Consider the following 19,492-nt stretch of genomic DNA (forward strand, 5'->3'; position numbering starts at 1 on the left):
AGTCTTCTGGTTTTCCTGCTGCTCCCTGATCCATGCTGGTCTGCTACTCTCTGATCTTTGATGCTGCTCTCTGATCAATGCTGATCTCCAAGGCCACAGATTGGAGCAGGTCCCGGTAAATGGCACAGGCTGAGGAAACTGAAGTTTAGGGCTCATAGGGAATTGGAGCTCAAGCACTCTGGGCAGACCAAATCACTATTACTGGCAGGCCACTAGATGGGGAAGTGTGGGGGAGGTTTCACCTGTTGGTCCCTCATCTGTGCTGGTCTCTAGGACTGCAGATTGATGTGGGTCCTGGGAAATGGTACAGCCCCAGGAACTTGGAGTACATTTTAATTATATTTTTAATTATAGATGTGAATTTCTTCAAAGCAAGAAATTGTCAGAAGAAATTGCCTAGTATATTCAAAGCTACGAGGGATTTGTTCATGTGACAGTAATTTACAAGGGCCAACTCTTTCTACTAGCATATGTTTGTTACCTAATAATATGTGATTCATCAGGGTGATGTTCATTTTTGTTTGTTTGTTTGTTTTCCCAAATACTCTGTATTTTTCTTCCTTTCTCTTGTCATTGTCCTGCCTCTTCTTTGCAGAGAGGAAACAAAACTCTTGTCTTGTGAAGCTGGAACCACTTAAGACAGTTTCCATGCTGGCTTTGGGTTCCTTCTGCTGCCTCCTTCGTCTTCCCTCTGAGTGAGTCCACTCACTACTCTAGCTATCTCCTGCCACCTCCATCTCGATGTCTGATTCAGTCTTCTGTATAGTACATGGCAGAGGCAGGGTACTCGAAGCTGGCTCCTGAACCTGGTTATTTACACCCTTAAACTAGTAAGGACATCCTAGTGGCAAACAGTGGGAACCTACCTCAAACTGAAGCCAAAGGAGACTGTATTGTGTGACTGGGCATGGGCTGACAGTTGGGGTGCAGTTTTCTTAGAGGGAGAGCTGCTTGGTTGGAGAGGTTTTTTTGATCGAGGCTCCCTTCCCATATCTAAGTTCCTCATGAGTCAAAATACACCTCTGTATGTAACTGCAGTTCTGTGATTGAGCAGGGTGTATGATAAGAGTGACCCTTATGATAAGAGTGTATGATAAGAAGCTTCCATTTCACTGATGTTTGGCACTGCATAAAAGTTTACAAGATCAATAGAAATCAAACCAAAATTAAAGGGCTGCTTTGCTCAAATTCTCCTGCTCGAATGAAAATTCACTTCAGTTTGGGAAGACCTTATGTTGCAGGCCACAGATAGATGTATATTTTGTAAGTCAGCCAATCAGGCAGTAACCTGAATTTCTTTCCACAGGGAGAACATTTTGTGAATTCCTGGGTCAGAAGAGAATTACCTATGGTATCAGGTAAAACCTTAGGCACATTCCAAAGGCTTTGTTTGGTTCTTTCTTTTTGTGCTTCTCTCTCTCTCTTTCTCTGTTTGTATTTCAGTCTCTGTCTCTCTTTCTCTCTGTCTCTCTGTCTCTCTCTCTCTTTCTGTGTGCACACGCTGCACATATACAGGTGCTTTTGGAAGCCAGACAAGGGCATCAGATCCCTTCAAGGTGGAGTAACAGGCATTTGTGAGCTGTCTGATGTGGGTGCTGGGAACCGAACTCAGGTCCCCTAAAAGAGTAGAAAGTGCTTTTAACCACTGAGCCATCTCTTCAGTCCTCATCATCTTTCTTCAAGAAATATTTTTATAAGTGATTTCTCCATCATGGTATGACTTTGGTTTGTTTTTTGTTTTCTTACTTTATTGCTGGGAGAGATGGCTGAGCAGTTAATGTGCTTCACGCTCCTGAGAAGGACTCAGGTTAGGTTTCCAGCACCTTTTAGTAGCTGACAACTCTTCAAGTCTATTTCCAGAGGATCCAATACCATCCTCTGACCTCCTTGGCCACTGCACACATGTGGTACAGTCAAACACGCAGACAGGACACCTACATCAAAAATAAAAATAAGTGAATCCTTAAAAGTAAATCTTTATGAAATTGACACCCAGTCAGGCACTGTGGCACATGCCTATAATCCCAGCACTCAGGGAGGCAGAGGCTGGTGGATCTTTGAATTTGAAACCTGCCTGGTCTACAAAACTAGTCCAGGACAGACAAGTCTACACAAAGAAAATCTGTCTCTAAAACAAAGAAAAACAAAACCCAATTTACACTCAGTTATTTCCCTAATGTATATGTGTATGCATGGGTCCATGTGTGAAGGTTGGAAGCTAGAGGACAACATAGTCCCGAGACAGCATCCAAATACAGGTGAAGGAAATGATCAGATAAAGAAGGAAGCCAAAGAAAGACACAAGTGCCAACCTGCTCCAAACAGAGAAACATACTTGTGAGAACTAAGAAAAACAGTAGAGCAGGCTAATCATTTCATGTCAGAGGCAGTCCCTGTTCCCATTACTATGGAACCCACTTGGACACTGAACTGCCATGAGCTATATCTGTGCAGGGGTTCTAGGTTATCTCGATGCATGGTCCTTGGTTGGAGTATGAGTCACAGGAAAGACCCCTGTGCTCAGATTTTTTGGTTCTGTTGCTCTCCTCCTGGAGTTCCTGTGCTCTCCAGATCTCACTATTTCCCACTTCTTTCATAAGATGGCATGCACTCTGCCCAACAGTTGGCCATAAGTCTCAGTATCTGCTTTGATAGTCTGCAGGGCAGAGCCTTTCAGAGGCCCTCTGTGGTTGGCTCCTAACTTGTTTCCTGTTTTCTTTTTCTTCTGATATCCATCCTCTTTGCCTTTCGTGGATGGAGATTGAGCATTATAGCTAGAGTCCTCCCTCTTGATTAGTTTCTTTAGGTGTACAGATTCTAGTAGGTGCTCTTTGATCACCTCCCTCTGAGAGGAAAGCAGCCTTACCAGGCCACAAAGGAAGACAATGTAGCCACTGCTGATGAGATCTGATAGACTAGAATTAGAAGGGAGGAGAGGAGGTCCTCCCCTATCAGTGGACTTGTGGAGGGGCATGTGTGGAGAAGAGGGAGGGAAGGTGGGATTGGGAGGGGAGGAAAGTGGGGTTTATGGGGGGCATACAAAGTGAATAAAATGTAATTAATAAAAATTAAAAAAATAATATATATAGGATACATTGTTGAAAAAAAAAGAAAAACAGTAGAATCTATTCGCTATGAATAGATTGTGGCTTAATAGAAGGCAAAAGTCAATAAAAGGTTCTAGACACTAAAAATATTTTTCTGGTTAAATTAAAGTGTAGTATTTCAAATTCCAAACAAATACTTAAAGCAAAAGAAAAAAAAGGGGGAATCTAGGATTATGTGTGAACAAAGCAACTTTCATCTTGAGAAACTTGTCAGACCAAGGTTAGGACACTTTAATTTTGAAGTCCTCACAGTGTGGAGAAGACCAGTGGCCCAGGGCCAGGATGAGTGTTCTTCCCAGTGTGGTGATCTCAAAGAACAAGCCATGAAAATGACTGTTTTTAAGAAAGCCACAGGAGAAATGACCTTTCTCAAATCTTCACACTGACTCTGGAAATAGGAATCTCCTCTCAATATTCTTCTATCCTGATGCTAGATGACCAGGGGATAGTAGTAAGTTACACTTTAACACAATGACCATGCACAGAAATAAATCGAATGGATGGAATACCCCAGTGTTTTCCACTCTGCTTCAGCAGTTCTAACATGGTCTTTCTTGTACCTCTTATTTCTCCCTGCTCTTCTAACCACCCACAATTATTCTGACACAGATCATGACATCATTCCACCTATATACACAACTAACTTGAACTTTGTTATCAAAGCCTGCTCTTCTCACCCACATCTTTTTACAGAAGCTTACTGCAATGACAGCGTCTTTGCTAATGAAGACTTGAGAAAGGAGACTTTTAAGGACTGGCCCCACAAGTCACCTGAGGCTGTTGAAGTTCTCGTCAAAGCAGGCCTTTTCTACACAGGTCAGTCGGGGTTTTCCCCTTTAATTTTACATTGCTATGTGTGAGTGTTGCCTGCATGTAAGCACGTTTGCCACATGCCTGCCTGGTGCCCTCAGAGGCTAGCCAGGGTGTTGGATCCTGGAACTGGAGATATAGTTGCCATGAGCCAGCATGTGGTACTGGAACCAAACCTGACTCCTTTGCAAGAGCAGCCAGTGCTCTTTATGCTGAGCATCTCTTTAGCACCTGAAATAGTCAGTATTTTGTGTCTGACAAGTAGTCTAATCCCGGACTTGCACTTTTCTTTATTTTCATTTGTCATAGATCTCTTTGGGGCCTCATAAGACCTTCAGCTTTCCATAGTTCCCTCGGTACTCAGCCTCTGAGCTTGAGGATCCTGAGGTCACTTCATCTGACAGGCCTATTCCACTGGCACTAAACTCACCACCCAGTCTTACTGCATTGTCTTCTCTTGCCAGCCTTGCCTGAGTTTCACCGATGAAGTGCTCCTATTTCTAGGGGAGGAGAGCTGGCAATAATGTGAGCAGAGACAGGGATTCTTCATGATCTGCCTTTCATAGAGGCTCCTAAGTTTGCTCTTCCATCCTGCCCCAGCTACAAGTATATTCTTCCAATTTACTCAGTAAGCAATCTTGTTGGTTGCCTATGTCTGTGAATGTCCCATATGTCATCATTGTCCAGAACAGACAGAAATCTCTGCTCTCACGGAGCTCCTACTCCAGATCCTGATGGCAAATCTTTCAGGATGATGGTTTGGGAGAAGTTTCATCAAAGCACACGGTGCACGGGAACCTTCAGCAACTGTTGCTGACCACCCCACGGAAGGACCAAGAGTCCTGTGTGAACTCTTGCTTCCTGTGCGTGGTATTGCCACATAATCCAACTGGAGGAGCAAGCAGGATTTCACTAGTGAAATCTGGTGTCGAATTCTTGTGAGTTGACAGGTGTATGTGCTGTTGAGCTGACCCCATCTCCTTTTCCTAGGCATAAAGGACATTGTCTGGTGTTTTTCCTGTGGAGGATGTATGGAGAAGTGGGAGGAAGGTGATGACCCATTAGCAGACCATACCAAGTTTTTCCCAAAGTGAGCAAAGTGAATTCTGTTGACTTTGAACTCACTTAATCTGTTATTCCCTCACTGTCCAGGTTTCTTATCTGTGGGTAGTGTCTGCTCACTCTCTGGATCCCACTGTGAAGAATGTATCCATGTATCTTTATTTCTTTTCCCTCTTGATACTCTCCCTGTCTAGCTTTTTTACTCATCATAGTAAGATCATAGTTTTAGTTGGATCTATGTACACACTTTTAAAAACAGGATCTGTGTAGCACAGACTGTCATAACAATTCTAGTAGGACTTGATCTCATGATCCTCCTGCCTCAGCCACCTAAGCCCACTGCTGAGAGCACATCATGCCTGCCAGTTCTAGGCTTTTCTGATTTTTTTGAGTACAAACTAGTTTTTCTTTTCAGCTCCTTTTAGAATGCTTTGCAGATTTCTATTTCTATTGTCTAAGATTTCCTCGGTGTTTTTTTTTTTTTCCAGTGTTGATGGTAGAAGAACTTATTTGAGCACACCAGGCAATCACTTTACTATAGAGCTACTCTCACCCCTTTTCTGTCAGTCTTCAAATGTATTTTTATTCCTCTTCTACATAAGAAAACCCTAGAAAGGTCCACTTGCACAAGGAAATTTGTTATTGTGTAGTAATTAGAATTTTCAAAGCTAAATATCAATATGCATAGATTGAAAAGTGGGTATTTCTGGGCAAGGTGGTTGACACATGAAGTCCTAGCTCTCAGAAAGCTGCATGAAGAAAAACGTAGTTTTGTTTTATATTAAATACTTTGATATGAATTACCCTAAATTTGATCTGTTTTAAAATCCAGCACTTGTAATTAAGAAACAAGAGTCTTTTGATCTGGTTTCCCTTGGAAGACAGGAATATCTGCAACTGTGTTGGTACCTCTGCAGTCTGTGTTCAGTTCCACCAGTGTGTTTTCTTTCCATCCAACACATACCTAAAAGTACTCTAAATTGATTTAAGTTTAATTATTAACATTTAAATGTAAAGTCTTAAATAACCATCTTGTCTTGAGATAGGATGCTAATAGTATCTGAATCACTTAAAATATTCCTTAAAAATGTTTTCTTAGTGTACATTAATAAATACAATAACATTGCATATATATACATTATGTTTTACATATATGTTATATGTATTACAGTTTACTACAATCATGCTCACCACCATCCACCCATTACCTTCTCTTATTTCTCTCTAGCTCTTCTCAGTTCTCTTCCTTCTAAAATCACATGTTTTGTGCTAGCCCAGGGCTATATAGCAAGATTTCTCCTGGTTTTAAATAAAAAAATAAATACATAGAACATTTCCATCTCATTTTAAGTTAGAAGATGAGTGACAGCAGTGGTCACTTTTTTCTTTTACTTTTCAAAGTATTTGACTTTTGAGTGTTTTGTCTGCATGTATATCTGTGCACTGCTTGCATGCCTGGTGCCCATAGAGGTCAGAACGAGGGCATCAAATATCCTAGAACTGAGTTACAGGAGGCGGTGAACTGCCTGATATGGGTGTTGGGAAGCAAGCCTGAGTCCTCCGCAGGAGTAGTGACTGTTCTCCCACGGAAACATTTTCAGGCCCCACTTTTTTTCTTTTTCTTTTTTTTTTTTTTAGTTGTATGTAGAAAATAGTTGAGAATGCCAGGGCCTTCTTCTCAATTCCTGTGTGGCAAATTAGAAGAGAATTTGGTTGTACTTAAAACTTGTTCTAGAATCTATCAACAAACTTTGTTTTATTTTAATTAAAACTAGCATATGTAATGTGTATCTACTGTAGTTACGGATCTAGTTTAAAGGGCAATAACAATAAAGCCTAGGAGCTGAGTGCTAAAGTCAAGAAGTCAAGGTCTCTCAATACCTCAGAGGCCACCTTGCCACTCCCTTGTCCTGAGGATGCTACCCTCCTCATCCAGGGGGAAACATAGTCCTGATTTTCAGTTCACTGTCCTTTTACCAACATACACACACACACACATCTACATGAACCTTCAACTTTGCCTGTTCTTCTTCAGTTGTTTGTTGTTTCTTTTTATTTTAGTTCTATGTCTGTTGTGTGTGTGTGAAAGGGGACAGGAGGTTGAATCCAGAGTGTCATGACTGAGAAGCAGCACATTGCCACTGAACTACTGCTCTAGCCCTCACATTGTTTAAGACAGAATTCTAGTATGTCTATAGAGTGAGTCCCAGAAAGCCAGGGCTAAACAGAGAAACCCTGTTTCAGAAAAAAAAAAAATTAAAAAATTTGCTGTGTAGCTGATCTTGATTTGCAGTATAGCTCAGATTTCCCTTGAACTCACATCTTCTTGCCTTACTCTCATGAATACTAGATGCATAGCCATGCGCTACCATAATTGACTGGCTTGCCTGCTATGTTTGTTGGGGGGCTGGTCAGCTGGTAGAGGGGTGTTTGAGACAGAGTGCCAGATAACCCGGAATGACCTCCAACTCAGTGTTTAGGGAGGATGGCCTTAAACTTTTCCAACTGCCTCCATATCCCAAGTGCTGGATGACAGGCATGCTCCACCACACACAACATTTTTTTGTTTTTTTAGCTTATTCATTTTTATTTTATACATTGGTGTTTCATCTGCATGTGTGAGGAAGTCAGATCCCATGGAGCAAGAGCTATAAACAGTTGTGAGCTGTCATGTGGGTACTGAGAATTGAGCTCTGGCCTTCTGGATGAGCAGCCAGTGCTCTTGACCACTGAGCCATATCTTTAGCCCCAGATTTTGTTTAGATAGACAACAGCAAGATGAAAACTTACAATTGGCAACAATGACCATATCCTTTATTCCAAGTGTCTCTCTAGGACACCCCAGGGCTCTCAGTTGCTAATGGGAATCTGGAATGAACATAAATTCAGACCTTAACAAGAACAAAATTTCAGAGACTTACAACAAGGTCAAAGTGCAGACAATAAGTGACATTGATTGCTCATTCCTAAGGAGGACACTTCCTCCTCCCAAATTCAGGGGCCATTGCAGAAGTGGAGTCCAAGAGGTCATAAGAGCCAGAGATTGTAGAGGACTTTGTCTTGGGTTTGTCTTGTTTTGTGCACAGCAGGGTCCTTCCCTCAGGAATTCAGTTGCTGTGGTTGCCTATCCATACAAACCTGCGCCAAATCCAGCCAAGCCAAGCCCCACCTGTAGGAGGGGAGCTGTTGACACTTGTTCAGGCAGTGGGCCTTGAGGTTTCCTGAGCTCTGCTGGATGGCCCCGTGTCCACTCACCCATGAGCAGCACTAATTGAATTCAGTTAAAAGAGGATATGAAGCTGGGAGGTGACCTGACTTTAGGAGGAGTCTGGGGAAACTGAAGAAAGGCAATGGGGGTTGATATAATCCACATACATTGTATACACATCTGTGATTTCCAAAGAATAAAATACTTTTTAAAAAAGAAAAGGCTTCCAAACTGTGGCTCAGAAAACTCTGCCACTTTGATCAGGGCTTATAGATGACCGAGAGCAACAGAGAGTGGTGTGCAGAGGAGATAATTGGCGAGGGAGAGAGGAGTGAGTCAGGAGAGGTGCTCAGGGGAATTTTGCAGTTCTGATTGACTAGCAATGAGATTGCTTCTTTATTACAGAGGTTTCAGAGAACAAAGACAGACTAATGACAGACTAACATGTCCAAGAAGTACAGAAGATTTGTTTGATTTTTCATTACAAAGTGTTAGAACTTCAGTCATGATTAGAAAATATAAACAGAGCAAATTTATCTTTATTATAAGCCTTATAACTCCAACGCAAACTCTAAAGATTGTCTTATCCAAAGCAAACACATTTCTTATATAACATCCTGCTTTTAGGCTGGTGGTATTTGTAGATTTAAGGCACTCCAGACAAACAGAAAACACCTGAACTTTCTTTTTAATGAAGAACAAATATTAATACACAACTCCTTTTACTACTTGTGTCATCATCTACACTATAAAGTAGGAACAAGTTATTTTAGTCAATCTGTCTTATTTACTCAGTTCTCTTCCTCCAGGGGTGTACCCTGTATGACCCCCTATCTGTAAACTACATTTTCAGAGAGTTCTAAGCGTATTGTAAAGGGAGGCCTTGAATCTGTTACCTGGTTTTCTGGCCAGTCAGAGCTTGTCAGCTGTCTTTGTTTCCCCTGTACCAATTATACTGTTTGAGTTTGCTTAAGGGCAGATATCCACAAAAGATTCCTGTAGTAACGGCTTCATGAAATAATTTCTAGCTTACATGCTAATCTGTGCTCAGTGATCTCCAAAGCATAAGGAAACCTTCAAAACAGTGGCCAGATAATGTTATTTTTCATAAAAGGAAATAACTCAGACATAATTTTCTTGGAAAAAGACAGAAAAAATCATAATGCAGAAAGCATCCCCCCCCCCAAATAAAACGCATAGATCCTAAAAACCTACAAAAGAGGGAAAGAATGAAAATGATTGCAGCATTTGGCTCTTCTTTGCTAGAGCTGTGTCAAACAGCTGTGCAGGCTGCATGACTTTTGCTGTTTCCAATGGATATGGCTGTGCCATCAGATGTTCCCAGAGCCTTGGTGTGAGGTTGACGTAGACGTCTCATGTATGGCTGAACACTCAATAACCAATTATTCTCTGTACTACAGTGAGAAGCTTATGTAGCCAAGGATCAAAGCAGCAGCATTCGTTGCATAGGAACATAAATATTTAGAAGGAATTTAGACAGGATGTCCATTAAGCCAGATAGCATTCCTAGACCCTTCCCTGCTAAAACCTTTAGAGAGTTTCTGGGCCATGTGCTTTTTACCAGGTTTAATTTAGGTTTTTGTTTTCTTTCATTTTGCCTTTTTGAAATAGGGTCTCACTGTGGTGCCCTTTCTGTTCTGACTTTGCTATGTAGATCAGTCTGGGCTTTGACCCAGAGATCCACCTGTCTTTGACATCCAAGTGCTGAGATTTACAGGCCTGCCCCACCACACCCAGCTTGACCACGTTTGGAGCATCTGTGAAGCAGCCTCAATTCCAATACAAAAGCAGTTGGTTATCCCTTAAGATTTAGGCCACTTTTCACCATTGGCCTCATCTTGTCTGGCATGATGGTGATGTTGTAGAATGCAGGTGGCCTTCCTCCCCCAGCAGACTGCAAACCCTCTTCCAGTACTGTGACAGGGAGATAGCAGGGAGGAAATTCTGAGTCAGTTCTAGCTTGATTCCTCTCTATCCTGAAAGCAACATGCTCTGTGTATTCAGAAATAGGTCTGTAGTTTTGTCCAACTTATTTTGTGAGACAGGTCTGTCATTAAGCCTGGAGCTGGCCAATGAGACTCACTGGCTGGTTAATGAGCCCCTACAGTCTTCTTGTCTCTCCTTCTCTAAGATTACACTGTCCCTATTGCCTCGCTGTTACACAGGTGCTGTAGATCTGAGCCCAGTCTCCATGTTTGTGCAGCAAGCATCAAATTTTTATTTAACTGTGTGATATCTACGTTTTTATTCTTAATATGAATTTCATGTAGTTGGCACACTCAGATTTTGTGGGTTTGTTTCTGACAGTTTGACAAGAGTTGAAATGGTTAAAAATTATTGTTAACTAAATTTTTAATTGTACACTTTGTTTAGTATTTTTTAATGTCCTTTGTTGTTCTGTTTCCATGACTCTATAGTTTTCTCATATTTTAATCTGTGAAATTTTATTTATTTTTTACCTTCTTCACTTAGTTAATGTGTGTTTGTGTGTGCATTGTGTGTTCTACATAGGGCCAAAGGGAGACAGGGAGTCTCCTCTCCTTTATGTCACCCTCTAGTTCGCTTGAAGCAGGGTCTCTCTCTGAACCTACTAGCATCCAGTGAGCCCAAGTTATACTCTTGCCTCTGCTCCCACAGTGCTGTGTCACTATTTTATATTCTTTAAGATCATTTTAGCTGGTTTCACAGACAGGCACTAACTCTGTTCTCACCCCAACACATTTCCCAAATATCTTCACCATTACTTTACAAACCACATGCATTGTTATTGGAACCCAGAGACTGAAGGCTATACAGGATGCAAGACTGACAGAGTCACTGAAAATGTTCACTTTCTGCTTCATTCCTGGTCCTGAATCTTCATGTTCTCCATAAAGCTAATGCAGACACTTAACTGCATGGAACCATTTCACGACTTTATCTTCTCTGCATAATTGTGGATTTCTTCAAAACTTGAAGTCCTCTGCAGAAGTGATTCCAGCCCTTGAGAGCCACCATGCACTTCTGGAAGCCATGGTAATGAGCCCCGTCCCTTCTCTGACTCAGCAACACAAGATTGTGGGGTTGAGCTATGATTGTCAACTGTAAATGTGTCATAATTAGATAGAGTTCATGAGAATCTAAGAAGCAACTGTCACATGATAGCGATAGCTATAGATGGGTTATCATAGTGAACAGTGAGCCCTTCTCCCAGAAGAAGCAGACCCTTGAGACTCTTTTAGACTTCGACTTGATTAAAATGTAGACTAAACACATTCCATCTGCCCTTTTCCTGCAGGGCAGTAGGCTTGACTTTCTGCTAGAACTTTTGAAACTTAAAGTCACGTGTCGTTTTCCTTGGTTGGACTTTTCCTTGAGACAGATTTTCTGATTTTCAGCTAAGGTTGATCTTGAATTTTCTGTGTAGCCAAACCTGACCTGGAACTTATGATCTCTGCCTTGGCCTTAAAAATGCTATGGTTCCAACTGTCTGCACCCATATCCAGCTGATTTGACTTTTGATGTTGTTTCTTGTATTGAAATCAAGACCCCCTTTGTGCTACACATGCACTCTGAAGTGAGATATATTTCTGGCCTATGAATGTGCTTGGTGAACAAAACCAAATGCCAAGAAGTAAATCAGGAAATTTTTGCAACATAAGACACAACTATGAATTCAATCAGCATACCAACTGCTGCATGCTGCAGTTGTTTGGTAGGTGTGCTATGATTGCCTTCCCACAAAGCAAAAGCAAATTTGGGAATCATGGCTCATGTCTACAATATAGCATTCTGGAAGCTGAGGCAAGAAGATGATTCTGAGTTCAAGATCAGCCTGGATTATACTGTAAAACCCCATCTCTAAAAATAAAACAAAAAACCAACAGCAAACAAAATGGAAAAAAATGAAGAAAAAAAGGGTGAAAACTGAAAAGATAATCAACTCTGGGTTGAAGTGATATGTGTACAGTATTTGTGAATTTCAAAATGTCCAAATGTCATTGCAAGGGCTGTCCAAAATGACATTGCAAGGGCTGGAAACGTTCTTCAGTTGGTAGAATACATGCCACAAACAGAGTGAAGTCTAGAAGACTTTGGTTCTCAATGATAACATAATGTCTCACTATCATGCAAATTTTAATTTAATAAAGGATTTCTCTTTCAAAGGAAATCACAAGTGAAAGCAATCAGTAGGACCAAGTTCATCCCACCAAGGCCAGTAAGAACTTGAAAGCACATGGGATTCTGTGTATTTGTACATTGGACAGGAAAGTGTGTTTATAATTGTCCAAGCAGCTCCTAGAGGAGAGCACTGAGGTGAAGGGAGCTGTGGGTGAGAGAGTGCTCCTGTGGCATCTTGAGAGTGAATGCAGGACTACCAATAGCAGTCCTCATGCCAGATCCAAAGCAGCCAGTGTTAAAGGCATCGTGCAGCAGGCTGGTCTCCTGAGATCCTAAAGGGAAATTAGGGTGCCAGGATATCCAAGTCCTTGTCAAATGAGAGGCCTTAGACATAGTACCCCACATTCTGATGCTATGGAAAAATGAGAGGGTCTTAGGGTATGGAGGAGGATCATGGGAAGGAGAGGAGAGTCCTAATTCACTCTTTGCAGACAAGCAAAGCAATCAGAGAGATGTGAAGATACACCTTCCTCTGCCTCCCTTCTCTCCACAGGCTTGGCTCTGAGGGAAGCCCAGTGGTTTCAGGAGGCAAAGAGTCTGAGTGAGCAGCTGCGAGGCGCCTACACCAAAGCCACTTTCCGCCACATGAATTTGCCAGAGTTGTGCTATAGCCAAGGCACTGACCACTTGCTTGGCTGTGATGTGTCCATCATTTCAAAGCACATCAGCAGGCCAGTGCAAGGGGCCCTGATGATCCCCAAGGTCTTTGCCAATCTCAGCTTGGTCATGTGTGTGGAGGGGGAAGTTGGCAGTGGGAAGACAACCTTCCTGAAGAAAATAGCTTTTCTTTGGGCATCAGGGTGCTTTCACCTGTTGAACAGGTTCAAGCTGGTCTTCTACCTCTTCCTTAGTTCCACCAGACCAGACCGGGGTCTGGCCAGTATCATCTGTGCCCAACTTCTAGATGCAGGAGGCTGTGTTAGTGAAGCATGCCTGAGCAGCATCATTCAGCAGTTAAAACACCAGGTCCTGTTCCTGTTGGATGACTATAATGGGGTGGACTCCCTCCCCCAAGCTCTAGAGACACTGATTACCAAAAACTACTTGTCACTAATCTGCTTATTGATCGCTGTCCATACAAACAGGGCCAGGTCCATCCGTCCATACCTGGATACAATTCTAGAGATCAAAGAGTTTCCTTTCTATAATAGTCTCTGTATTACGGCAGGTCTTCTCACAGAGTATAACACTTCTGCAAGAGTTTATGGTTTACTTTGGACAGAATGTGGATTTACAGGGAATTCACAAAACTCTTCTCTTCATGGCAGCAGTCTGTACTGACTGGTTTCAAAATCCTTCTGACCAGCCCTTTCATGATGTGGCAGTTTTCAAGTCCTATATGAATTACCTGTCCTTAAAGTACAAAGCTGCAGCTGAGGCCCTCAAGGCCACTGTGTCCTCATGTGGGCAGCTGCACTTGAGAGGGTGTTTTTCTTCATGCTTTGAGTTCAACAATGATGACCTCACAGAGGCCGGAGTGGATGAAGATGAAGACCTGACCACCTGCTTGATGAGCAAATTCACTGCCCAGAGACTAAGACCAGTCTACCAGTTTTTAAGTCCTTTCTTCCAAGAATTTCTTGCTGCCATGAGGCTCACTGAACTCCTGGGTTCAGACAGACAGGAAGACCAAGACCTGGGAATTCATTATTTGAGACAAATTAACTTGCCCTTGAAGGCTCTGACCACCTACAACAACTTTTTGAAGGATGTCTCCAGCTATCCTTCATCAAAGGCAGGGCCGGAAGTTGTATCTCATTTGTTTCAGTTGGTGGATGAAAAAGAGTCACTGAAGAACATGTCTGAAGAAGAGGATCGTGTAAAGCACAGACCAGAACCTTCCTTGATAGCACAGTCAATTAAAAAATTGTGGCAGTTTTCTCCTGTAGCTTTTTCCTTGATTTTTTCAGAAAATTTGTTGGGCATTCCTCTAAACTTTGCTTATGAAAACAACAAAGTTTCTGCATGTTCTCCATTTTTTTTTTTTTCAATTCCTTCGAGGGAGAACACTGGCTTTAAATGTATTGAATTTCCAGTACTTTTGGGACCACCCAGAAAGCCTGTTACTGTTGGCAAGTATAAAAGACTCCATGAATGGAAATAAAATATCACATAATGTAGGTTACTCAGTCATGAAAAAGTGTTATGAAACATTACAGCCACCAACTCTAGATGAGGACTATGCATCTGCCTTTGAACATATGAAGGAATGGGCGGAAATTTTAGCTAAAAATGAAGAGAATTTATACAGTTTTTTGAATATCCAATGCTGCCATCTACCCAAAATAAATTCTGGGTATTGTAAACTGTCACCCAAGCCACACAAAATCCCTAGGTTGGAAGTCGCAGTGGCCAACATGGGCCCTGCAGAGCAAGCACTGCTCTGGGTCCTAAAGGAAGTCTTAGTGTCACAGAATATTGAGCTCTGCTTGTCCAACAGCAGTGGCTTTCTTGAAAGCATCTGCCCAGCTCTGGAGCTGAATAAGACCTCTGTCACCAAGTGTTCCGTTTGCAGGCTGGAGCTCAGCACAGCAGAACAGGAGCTGCTTCTCACCCTGCCTACCCTGCAGTCTCTTGAGATCTCAGGGACAAACCATTTACCAGGTATCCCCGAGTGTGCTTACACAAGCAGTCTAGCTGAGTTTGTGGTTTCTCATTCTTAGTGTTAGATGAGTAAACTTCTCAGGCACAAGCCATGAATGTGCCTTGATAGGAGAGATCTGAATACTCTCACTGTTTAGGGCAGTGTATAAGGCCCTGAATCCTAGAATGGGTTTCAAGTAACTGAGAGAACACTAGGAAAATATTGCCACCATCATTTCATCTCTCAAGGTCCTCAGAAGGGTGCTTGAGTAGCTTGTTGTTGGTAAATGGGGCATTGTGTGTCAAATGATGCTGGAGAACCTTCTGCACTCTCGCTGCCCAGAGGAGGAAATGGCTTATCCAGAGAAGACATTTAATCTGCATAAATAATAATTATGTCTTCTTCTAAGCGCTGTTTGATAGTTTTCAGGATATACTTTACAATGATGTCTTTTAAAATATATTTATTTAATTGTCTGTGTTCCTATGCATGGATGTTTAGTTGCCCTCAGAGGTAAGAAGAGAGTGTCAGATCTTTTGGAGCTGTGGTTACAGGTTGTTTCAGCTGACTAATGTGGGTGATGGGAACCTAACTGTGGTCCTCTGCAGAACAGCAGGAGCTCTTAGTTGCCGAGCCATCTTTTCAGCTCCTAGACTTTACTATCTTTCATTCAGTTCATTTCTCAGTTTTTATACCATGGCAAATATTTAATTTTTAAATTTTGTTATTGTTAGTAGCAGAACTTTGATTTTTTTTTAGCAGCATGCTATATGCTCAAGTATTCTTTGCTCTGTCTGTATTGTCCTTTTACTTTTTTTAAAAACTTTTTAATGAAAAAAAAACTTTTTAATGACTTTTTTGTTTTCTTAATAATTTATTTAATTTATATTTTATGTGCATTTGGTATGATGATGTCAGTTCCTTTGAAATTGGCATCACAAACAGTTGTGAACTGCCATATGGGTGTTGGGAATTGAACCCTGGTCCTTTGGAAGAGCAGACAGCACTCTTAACCACGGTGCTATCTCTCCAGCCTCATCCTTTTTCTTTTTAAGAATTATTTTTGAAACCATAAAACATATCATGTCCTTTTTTCCTATCTTCCATCCAAGCCTTTCCATATACCCATTCTTGCTCTCTTTCAAATTCATGGCATGTTTTTAAAACTAGTTGTTGATATTGATATTGACATATATACATACATGTGTGTATATATATTTCTAATATACTTGTATACTAATTATGTGTATACATTTCTCAATACTTAAATACCGGCTCAGTCTGAATACTACTACTTGTATATATGACTTAAGGGCTGACCATTTGTTACTACAGAATCAACTGGCATGCTCTTCCCTGGGAAGACTGTTTTTCCCATCATTAGCATCCCTTAGGTTTTTATAGTTCTTTGTGTAGGGTTGAGGCCTCATGAGCTTTCAATCTTTCTTTTTCCTTTTTATTTCTTTTTTCCTTCCTTCTTTTTCTCTCTCTGTTTATTTTGTTTGCCTGTTTTATTGTTTTTACTGACATTTATTTCATTATATTTTTGACAATGTCATACACGAGTGCTGTATTTACATACTTTCTATGCCATGCTCTCTTCCCTCCAACACCTACTATTGTTCCACAGTTCCCTGTCAACCTAGTCTACATATCTGTATTTGTAAACACATATATAAATACAAACTGCCGAGTCTATTAGTGTTGCTTGTATACATATGTGTTCAGGGCTGACCGCTTTGAATTGGATAACCTGCTGGGCATTTTCTGTGGAGAAGCTGAGTCCCCACTCAGCGTCCACTAAGCACACGAAGCTCTTCATCCTGCGGTGGAACTACCCATATTGTTTTTATTTTTATTTTTTTTGTTCGTATTTTATTTTAATTATTTCCAAAAAGTGAGACAGGTTTATTGTCTGCAAATACTGCAGTAGTGAAAGACACTCAAGGACTTGAAAATTGGGATGTCCTCTGAAAATTGAGTTAGTGTGAGTCCAGTTAGTTTGGGCTAGCAATCTTTCCAAGAAGACATGGATGAAGCGTAAATGTATTTAGTTTAGCAAGAAGAAATAAAATAAAAATAAGTATACAGTTCTAAGGACGGGGCATGGTTCAGCAGGTAATGGTAACTGCTACCAACCTACATGGTGGGAAGAGAACATTGATTGTCACAGTCTTTCTCTGAGTTCCGCCTATATATCATGGTACTCTCCTGCTACACACACACACACACATTCACCCTCCCCCCCCCACATGCATACACAAAATAAAGATGTAATAGGAATTTAAAGTTGCTCTGTTCTATATGGAAAATGAATGTAAATGGGGGGCTGACCACCACGGATGAAAAGAAAAATCAGAAGAATGCCTGTCTGAATTTGTTTAAAGATGAAGAGGTAATTTTAAGCACCATGAAGTACTGATGTTTTCTGGATGAAAGATTGCTTTTTAAATCTGTTTGTTTGTTTGCTTGTTTGTTTTTTATTCATTCACTTTACGTCTTGATTATACCTCCCTCCTTTTTCTCCTCCTTCCCCCCATTTTCCTCTCTCTCCCTCTTCTCCCCTTCCCTATTTGTATGTATTTTATTTCAAATATTAAACATACAAATAGGGAAATGGAAAATGGAAGCCACCCTCCTACTAACCCACCCCAGCTTATCAAGTCACATCAGAACTGAGCTTGTCCTCTTCCCCTGTGGCCTAGTGAGGCAGCCCAATCAGGAGGGAACTGACAAGAAGCAGGCAGCAAAGTCCAGGTCAGACACCCCAGGACCTGTATGACACTGAGCTACTGAGCTGCTTTCTTTCTTTCTTTCTTTCTTTCTTTCTTTCTTTCTTTCTTTCTTTCTTTCTTTCCTTCTTTCTTTCTTTCTTTCATCTTTTTTTCTTTCATAGTGAAGTGTCATGGGCTACTACTTGGTAGGCTAAGTCTGGCCCACACTGTACTGACTCACAGTATCTTTTTTTTTTTTCAATGCAGTTTATTCAGAACCTTGAACAATCATCGGGCCCTGGGGAAAGCCAGCCCACAGCTTAAATAGCCTCTGGGTAGCCAACCCCAGCGTGCCACGTGGGCAATGCAGATAGGTCCACATACATGGAAGCAAGCCAGATCCTCAGCCTTAGCCAAATGTGGAGTTGTTTGTGACAGAGAGCACTCACCATCGGGAAGGTGGAAGGTGGAAAACCGCTCCATCTTTAAGTTGCGGCATTACGCAGCTCTCTACAGTTCCCCCTTTTTGTTTTAGACGCATCAGGCAAGAGTAGAGGTCTGATCTCTGATACTAGAAATAAATTGGGACTTTGAACTGATGTTCATTTAGGTGTCATCCACCCAAAGAGCATCAGACCCGTCTGATACGTTTTTCTCAGAGGCGGAACCTGGGGCATCAACCCGCATGCAATCAGACATGCTCTTCGCTGGGTCTACAGCGGCTGACCCTGAGTGCAGTGCTTAGCCTCACATCCTGAGCATAACATTTTAGCTTTTTATGGTAGCCAACCATGCTTGGGGAGACTGTCCTGCTTCAATGGCTGTAAAGGCCTGAATGATCATGGCCGCATTACGCTGTTGTGAGACTCTAATCTTACATATACACCACAGGCAAACCAAGGAGACCAACACCAGAAGGCCTGCTAATGCTCCCATGCCCGCCCATTCCTTCAGATGATTCATGGCTTCAGCAATCCATGGTGATAATCCTGTGGCTAGTCCTGCATCCACTCTGGTAGAATTTACTGTGATAATGGCCACTCTCAGCTGCTCCATCCTAGTATCGAATTCTCCAGTCCAATTACCTAAAATATAGCTAGACAATTGTTTAGACAGATTTGCAGCACAGGAAAAATTCTCATGTTATATGCTAGTGACACAAAGTCCAGCATACTTTCATTGACAGCCCGGTTGAGCCATTTGCCATAGGGTATCAATTTGCTCCTGCACGAGGTCAATCCTCTGATTGAACACCATCAAGCCTCCTTTTAGTTGAGCATTAATTCCTTTTTGTACATCTAAGGCGTGAGCTACATTGGCTAAAAGATTATTCAGGGTCTGAGCAGTCTGCACAGTATGACTCATGGCTAATGCCACGGTGGTAGCTCCAACAGCCGCCAATGAGATGGCAGTAACAGTGGCAGCTGTAGTTCCAAGATCCCTTTTCTGTCTGAAGAGAGTCATAGCGTGAGGGGCATCAACGGGCACAGGCACCCAGCGAGGCATGCGAGTAACCAGGGCATACCTAAATTCACTACCATTCCAGCCAGCATTGGGCAAAAAAGCAAGTATCATCACCACAATTACTTGGCTCTATCTGGCTAATAATGAATAAAAATGGGGGATATAAACAAACAGGTGTGGGCTTATAGGAAGTATTATGAGAAGCCTTAACCTCCTCATTGGAACATCTTGCATCATTTCTAGAACTAGCAGTGGTGGTGTCCGAGGTCTGAGTAGGTTCAGGAGACCATTGCCCCCAGGGGCGAGACGTGCTCCATGTAAATTGACTAACTCCATGTTTTGCTCCACTTTTGAAAGTCAT

The 19,492-nt window shown here is 41.8% G+C and overlaps 1 pseudogene; it reads left to right on the forward strand.

Moving 5' to 3' along the window:
* The first annotated feature begins 301 nt into the window (after positions 1 to 301).
* LOC132654820 (baculoviral IAP repeat-containing protein 1a-like) overlaps positions 302 to 19,492 on the forward strand; it is a 43,142-nt pseudogene continuing 23,951 nt past the window's right edge.

This window comes from Meriones unguiculatus, chromosome 6 (genome assembly GCF_030254825.1).
Source record: "Meriones unguiculatus strain TT.TT164.6M chromosome 6, Bangor_MerUng_6.1, whole genome shotgun sequence".
NCBI classification, from domain to species: Eukaryota; Metazoa; Chordata; class Mammalia; order Rodentia; family Muridae; genus Meriones; species Meriones unguiculatus.